Genomic DNA, 8879 nt, shown 5'->3' on the forward strand with positions numbered 1-8879 from the left:
TCACTATTATTAATTTATTTTTTAGACTAGGGATGCTCATTTTAATTGGTTACCTGACAGGAAGAATTTTGACTGATTAATACGATCAGTTAAACGGCTTAAAAGGTAATTAATTTTTTTTTTAATTCAGTAATGTATCATAATATTTTAAAACGTTTGCTGGATGGTTAAAATAAATAAAATTGCATTTTTGAGAGAGAGAGAGAGAGAGAACAGATCAATCGCATAGGCCTATAATGTTATGTCGCATTTTATTACATTCAGAAATAGACCTTTGCTGACACAAAATGTTTACAAACACTAAAAAACATATGCCAGGCTGTTTTAGTTTAGATTCCTGCTCAATCAATATATTTTTTTTCCGTTCTAACAGTGGAAACAACTCCTAGTCATACATGTAATCAAAACTGTAAGCGTTTTGGTTTTATTCACAATAAAAACAGGTCTTTGTGTATTTGTAAAACAAAGAAAAATAGGATGCCGCTTTCATCCGTCTTGCTTTGGGGCACCACAAAAATGAACCAAAACTCTGCATACTAGCTACTTGTTGCACTTTTTTCTTTTGTTTTGTTAATTAAGTAAAACTATTTATCGTATGGACCTATTCATTCATTATATTGATGTTTTTCTCCATTCGCAGAAGCGCTGCAGATGTGAAATTAATCCCTGCAAAACAAATTTTGGTATTTTTAATTGGTCACAAACACTTATTCTTTCTAAAACAAATGAACGAGCGTCGGCTGGCAGTTAGTAAAAATAACCGAAATGAACAGTGTTTTCCCTACCATTATGTTTTGCTTATTTACACGACGGCATGTCATTTCTGTCTGTAATTTCTCCTCTGTAAAAATATGGACATGATCGCTAGTCCATTCATAAAAACTGAATTTACTCTATAGCGTGGAATGCCAAGGAATTTGTCGGTTTTTGGATAAATAAATCAAACGTTGGTCTGTCACTTAATTCGAATTGCGATATGCACTAGTGTCTGTGAATACTGAAACTCAAAAAGACAGTTTAAATATGAATCGTGCATGTTCCATTTGCCTTTGTATTTATGAATGGCATACATATGAATTTTGTTTACTACATAAATACTGAAGCACGCGTGGCGTTTTTTGGCCTTGTAATTTTTTACCTTTTAATTTTACCGTTTCATTTGAGAAAATTAGAATCATATCATACTGTATACGAACAGAAACTAAACGGCAACCCGTCAAAATAAAAGTACAGTTTAACATGTAACAGAAATATTTAGGTCTTGTATTGTTTTTGTACAGTAAAATGTAGGTCTCTATATATTCCTGTTTCTGCCAAATATAAATGAAACAATTAAATGATAAAAATAAATATTACTACAAGATTAACCACTTAATTGTAGAAAAGAAAATACTGCAATTATTATAAAAACTTTTTGAACTGAATATTCACACAATTTTTATTCCCTGTTTTATCAGTAAACCTGCTTGGCAAAAAAATAAAAGGGTTTAATTTTCATTTAATTAAAAAAATGTTAAATGCCTTCATTTGATTATCAGAAAAATTAAAACACACAAGAATTTCTGGGAAAAAAAAAGAAAAAGATTGTAGGGCCCTATTGTTTAAAATGTTGAAACTGAGAATTTTGTGACTTCTTTTTTCACTGAAATAACTGTTTTCATTATTACACAGAGAGTACAAGAATATACAGAATAAAAAGTACCAGTTGCAAAAGTACCAGGCCAGCCTGGTGGAAACACTAGGGGAAACACTGCATCCCTATTTTTGACTTATATTTAATGGATCACACTGTGCATTGTGAGGAAGAAAACAAATCACCAGGTACTATGAGAACCAGGCTAAAAAACTTATGCGCACCCCTGAATATTAGACAGTCGGTGTTTGTTTTGATAAAAATATGAAAGATTAATTATTTGTATTTTTAGTATTTATTGTTATATATATAAAATATTAATCTTTTTTTCCAATATTTAATTACTGATTTTTTTGCTTGTGTTGTTTTTATTAATCTGTGTTTATGTAACCTGTAATCAGATGAAACTGAATGAATATGAGGCTGTGATGGAGATGAGAGACTGAGATGCACAGCAGAGCGGAATGAGAAGAGCCAAACCTCACGATCTGCTGGATCAGGTATGATGAAAATCATATGACACAATCCACATAATCTCAGTGTTTTTCTCCAGATCACACATTAGCCTGTTGTTCTTCATGTCTTTGAATAAGGAGCATGAACATGCAGCTGATGTCTGCTGATCGACTTTTGTATGCGTCAGTCAGTCTGGTCTATTTCAGCCGTCTTTATGTCAGACACTTTCCATTCAGTCGGATTTTTCTGTGGGTTTGTATTCATGGGATCCATCCCAAGCTTTTGTGTAGATTGGCAATACACAAGACAGACATTGGCTTTCACTCTCATGAATACACAATCCGTCTGTCTTTAAAAAGACTAGATCTGTCCTGTCACAGATGGATTTGGACACAGATTTGCTCATGCAATGGCCTGAGGAACAAAGTTAAGGGCTGTAAGAGCTTCCTGTTATCTGTGTGAACAATAAATCATGGTGTCAGCGAAATGTATGTTTTTCTGTTAATACATTGTATGTGTAGATTTCAGGACTGTTGTTGTCAGCAAATCCGCCGCCTGATGTGACGGTCATTGTGAAGCGTGTGTAAACATGTTTGTGAGAGCGATACGGATGTAGTGTCGATGTTAGCAGGCGGTTGCATCATTGTTGTTGTGTTTTTCTAATGCATTGGATGCTCTGCCTCAGCGTTTGTCCAGGGTTTTGCTGGATTTCAGTTTTGCTCCACAGAGGGAAAGATGTTTGCTGTCTAGACCACAAGATGAGCCGTTAGACGCCGTCTGTTGTTCGTGGAGTTGCAAATTCAGCTTTTATTACAGACAACTAAGGCCTGCATGTGGTATGTGTTTATACAATATTTTTATTTATACAACCAACTGAAGAAGATTACATGAAAACACTGTCCGTCATGCTAATGTAGCACAAAATCTGATAGAACAGTGCAAAAATACAATAAAAATATCAGCACCCTTAGATTTTTTTCATATATTGCAGCATTTCTTCAAACACATTGTTGACATGAAAACATCTTTTGTGCATTTCTTTGAGTTGCTCACCGACATCTTCTTGAGTTTCACCGACTGAAATTTTTATATATATATAAAATGTCATTCGGTGAAACTCAAGAAGATGTTGGTGAGTGTATATATATATATATATATATATATATATATATATACATGTACATGTATATGTATGTATATGTATATGTGTGTATATGTGTGTTTATATATATATATGTGCGTGTATATGTATATGTATATGTATATGTATATGTATGTATATATACATACATACAGGGGTGTATGTAATTTAGTTTTAGCCTAGTTCTCATAAGAGTACCTGGAGATTTGGTTTGGTCCTCACACTGCACATATGTGACCCATTAAATATAAATCTAAAAAAATAAAGTAATATTAGTGATAATAATATAATTGCACTTTATTCATTTAGGGTTTTTCTTTTATAATTTAATATAAACATAATAATAAAGTGTGGTAATACCATTATATGTTTAGTATAATGTATATAGTATTAAATAAAATTACAATTATTTTATAGTAAATTTACTTTTTTATATGTTATAGTGTTGTCACAATACCAAAATTATGACTTCGATACATTTTTAATTTTTCTAGACTCTATTTTAATGGTTACATTAAAAAAATATTTATCAAAAAGCATGTCTAATTAATTGAAATCATGAAATTTAACAGCAATTTATTAAAAGTTTAACCAAAATTACATGTTTTTAAGGCCCTATGAAAAACATTTTATTATTTTTCTCAAATTCAGTTTTGTTTGTAAATCTGTTTTCCATTAATTTTCTGGAATCTATTTTAATCATTTTATTACATTTTAATAATCAAAAGCATGTCTAATGAATTTATAAATTAATATAGATTTGATAAAAATCTGATTAATTTATTATAGGCTATTAATACACAAAAGTTGTGTTGTGTATTTAAAATTTTCTGGTAAATAAATTCTGGTAAATTTTTTTGCTGGTAAGTATTCCTTAAATATGTGTTCATGTTCTCATATATTGAGGCGGCAGAGGCTGAAAATCCCGCGAGCGTCAGCGTATGTATGTAGTAAACAAAACAGCGTCTGCATCATTCACTAACAAAGACAGGCAGAAATACACCTCTTAATAAAATACATTCTTGAAGTACCGGTGCTAGTAAAATGCGGAATTGTACGATTTTTAAAAGCAGGGTATCGCAATACTATTTAAGTACTGGTATATCGTGCAACACTAACGTGTTATATAATTCTCATCATTTTCAAAACTCCATCCTGCTTTGTTGCCAGCAAGTAGGAATATGTGCTGCTGGGTTTCAAAATGCCCCTTTTGATTGCCAAACATCATGATATTTTATGTTTCCGATATATCTAATTTATAATAAAACCAATGTCGGTCAATGGTGTTGCTGCAGTCTAAAAACACATTTAAGAGTCGGTTAATGTTAATTTCAACATTTACTAAATGCATTATTAAAATCAATGGTTGTCTGTTAATATTATGAACCTGAACTAACATGAACTAGCAATGAAACATTGTATTTATTAATGTTAACGAAAATTAATAAATATATTGTAACAAATAAATTGCACATCGTAAATTAATAATAATCAATGCATTAAAGGAGAAGTCCACATCCAGAACAAAAATATAGACAGATAATGTAGTCACCCCCTTGTCATCCAAGATTCATGTCTTTCTTCAGTCATAAAGAAATTGTTTTTTGAGGAAAACATTTCAGCATTTTTCTCCATATAATGGACTGATATGGTGCCCCGAGTTTGAACTTCCAAAGTTTAAATGCAGCTTCAAACGATCACAAATGTGTTTGTAAATGATCCCAGCTGAGGAAGAAGGGTCTTATCTTATCTATAAAAATAATACAATTTAAATACTTTTTAATGTCCAACGCTCGTTTTGTCTGCAGTACATTATCTGCAAATTATTGTTCTGGAAGTGGACTCCTCCTTTAACTAACATTACTTGAACCTTATTTTAAAGTGTTACCATTGTTTTTTTAGTTTTTTGTTTTTTTTTAAGGCGAGACACTGCAGGTGAATAGGGTAAAAAAAAAAAAAAAACTAATATTTGTCGCCATACTTACCCAGTTGATTGATTACATCGATAATTGCAAACATTTTTTGTATTACAAGTTTTCTAAAATGTTAGGTTTAAATATGCAAATGAAGCATATGCTAATTTGCATAAATTTCTAGTACAACAATCTGTCAGTTTCAAATATCTTGTGTAGTTTTTTTGACATATTAGAGTCAAAAGTTTTTACAAAGGAAATTGTGGGTATCTCATTTTTTTTTTCCACTCCATAATTCAGAATACGTATATATTTTTTACAATAAAATGTTGTATATAATCAAGCAAATTATATATAAACAAAAATCCCTCTTTAAAAACCTTCAGGATATAGACAGGAATAAAAATGTAAAGTTTGGTGTGTTTAAGTGATACTGAAGTGGAGATTTATGGCTCAGTGCAGGAGAAAAAACTCATTTTGAGAAAACTGCCTTTAAAAATATGTATTGTAATTAAAATCTATTGATGCAAATAGACAAAGTGCTATAAAAGAAACACTTAACAGTGTCTTTTGGATGTTTTCTTTCCATTAGTCTGAAAAAAAAACACTTTATGAACAACCAAAAAGCCCAAAATCTCAAACTTGACAGGTGTTTTTTCCTGCAGTGTCTCCCCTTAAATAACTAATAGCTATAATCTTTTTTGCTACATCTTTTTTGATTGGACAGATTTCTCTACTAATTATACAGATTAGTGACATGCATATTTTAATTACAAGACCATTTCTGCCAGTCCTAGTTAGAGTGAAAAAGTGTCCTAAAGTATTTTCCAGAAGACTTGTGTGCACTGCAGTTGGACTTCCTAAAAGTTAGTGACAGCACCTGCCATCGCCGCTATGCAGTGACCCATATGTGAATCAATGTTGTACAGTAACTTCAGCAGTGTTCTGGAAGAAATGCTGCATTATTTAAAGGAATGCAAAGATGCCAGTATTTTAAGCCTGTATCTGTTCTGCTTTCTCTGAGTCCTGTAGGACCTTCACTGCTGATGCTGATGCTCGTCCTAAAGTTTCATCCTTAACCCTGTAAAGGCTGAAATCACGGTCAGAAAAATCAATATTGAAGCTTTAAACTAAAAAGTTTGCTTATGTGGGTATAATGTCTGAACCATCAGGATTTTATGGCTCATACAGTCTGATAGAGAGTGAGAATATGGAGGAAAAAACAGCTCAGTTTTATTCAGACTCAAACTGATTCAAAATAGCAAAGCAGATAGTGACATAAAATGATGGAAATATCAGTGGTCACTCTATATCTTTGTTTTTTAAAAGGGGAAAAAAAGATCAATCGCATAGTCTTCTAACGTTAAAGGGTCATGAAACCCCCTGTTTCAGCACTGGTCAAAAATGCTGCAAAAGTGGGTGTGGTTCGCTGCGGAGCAGAGGTGGAAGAGGGGAGAGAGTGAGTTTCAGGTTCAGACTGTTTAGACAGTTTCATTTCGCTCCCATTGAGTTACAACACAAATAAATGCACAGGCATTTGCACTCTGCATTGAAAACATATGAACGTGCTGTTGCACCTCTATTAACTTTCAAGGCTTATTTTGCAGCATTTATAATCCTTCTGATGGGTTGTGTCAAGGAGCTGTAAAAGCGTCTGTTATAGCAAATCAACACAGACTGTCGTGAATAATTAGGTGAAGCATCTTCTCATAGGGGAAGAAAACACTGCCTCATGAATAATTGAGACACCAGCGTGTCATCGACGTATTATAGTCCGTTGCCACGTCACAAACTGTGACGTCAGCACAATGTAGATTTTAAACCCGGAAGATGAAAACAGCATAAAAAAGCTCAGATTAACCAGTTTTCTCCTACAATTAAAATTAACAAATGCTAACATTGTCATCTATGATGTGCAACACAAACACCTCTGCTAAAATCTCAGAAAAAGCAGTCTGGGGTTTCATGAACCTTTAAGTTGCATTTTATTATTACATTCAGAAATAGACCTGATGCAGACGCAAAATGTTTACAAACACTATAAACGTAGGCTAGGCTGTTTTAGTTCCCTTCACTCCAAAAAAACAATCCTTTCAATCAAACAGTATTTTATGAAAGCCTGTTTCCGCCACTGAATAAATAATCAAAAAGTAATTGCGTCTTTTTATCTTATAATTCTAACTTTTTTTTTTGCGACTTTATTTCTCAGAATTGCCAGTTTATATCACGCAGTTCTGACGTTATTTCTCAAAATTGCGACTTTATATCTCAGAATCCTGACTTTATAACTTGCAATTACGAGTTTATATCATGCAATTGCGACGATTTCTCAGTCAGAATTGTGAGATAAGTCCCAAATAACCTTTTTTTTATTTTTTATTCAGTGGCAGAAACAGGCTTCCACAGTATTCAGAAAAGTACAAGAATGAAAAATATAAAAAGCTAGGCTATATAAACGACAATGTTTCTGTATTCAAATGCCAAAATAGTATTTATTATGTAAACCTGGTTTTATACTTCACTCACATTCCAATATCCACATAAAAAAAATTGTTTGGCATAATGTCACGGCAGTACATTGATAACGATTAAGCAGTGTGATTTTTCCATATGTCTGACTCACTGTATTTTATTATGATAATGGACAGGCATTATCATTTTCAAGTTAGCAATGCTTAAATGTTTTTTTTCTTTCTCTTTCTAACAGTAGAAATGACTCCTAGTCATACAGATAATCGAAACTATAAACTTGTATTCATTCACAATAAAAACAAATCTTTGTGCTTTTGTAAAATAAAGGAAAATAGGATGCCACTTTCAGCCGTCTTCCTTTCACACAGCACAAAAATGAACCAAAACTCTGCATATATAGCTACTTGTTGTTCTTTTGTTTTGTTAATTAAGTCAAAATTTTTATCTTATAAACCTTTTATTGATTATAGCCTAGCTTTATTATGTCTTTCTCCTTGTGTTCTGTTGTTTGCTGCTTTTTACGCATGTAAAATCCTTGGATAACAAATTTTGGTTTTTTTAACGTGTCACACTTATTCTTTCTAAATGAATTAAATTCTAATTTAAAATAATCTTGTTGGTTAACGGTTAATAATCGGTTAACGAGCATCAGCTAACAGTTAGGAAAAATAACCGAGATGAACATCCCTAATCCAAATTTACAATGCAGTGCAATCCAATGAAGATTGAGAGATGAACAAATGCTCCTCAAAAGATGTGAGATGTTTTGGAGGCTTGGGAAGGTCATTCCTCCACTGAGGAACAGTGAAAGTAAAGCTTCTGGAAACAAACGTTCCTCAAAAGATCCTGATGATCAGATTCAGTCCAGTAACTGTTCATCTGGAAATATGACTACAGTTATTCTGACATTTGCTTGATGAAAAGTAAGCTATCAAACCAGGTAGTTTTGTAGGGTTAATCAGTTGAGATGATCAGCAACTGATTTCAGCATGTGGTCTGTAATGGCATCAGCGCTGCATTTGTTTCTGGCAGGATGATGTTTGAAGGTGAGCTGCTGGTCCTGTAGGGTGTCATTCAGGTCGAGAGCTGATGATAGATCAGTTTTGACACATTGAGGACGCGCCGCTGGTCGAGCAGCAGGTAATTGCACCCGAACAGCTTCTCCAGAGACTGCGGGACGCATTGGTTTCTTTTCCCCGTTTTTAATTCGGCTTTTGTGTCTGGCATCTGAAAGTCCTCCATGAGCGCTGCAGGCTGGTGAATT

This window comes from Labeo rohita, chromosome 13 (assembly GCF_022985175.1).
Source record: "Labeo rohita strain BAU-BD-2019 chromosome 13, IGBB_LRoh.1.0, whole genome shotgun sequence".
Lineage (NCBI taxonomy): Eukaryota > Metazoa > Chordata > Actinopteri > Cypriniformes > Cyprinidae > Labeo > Labeo rohita.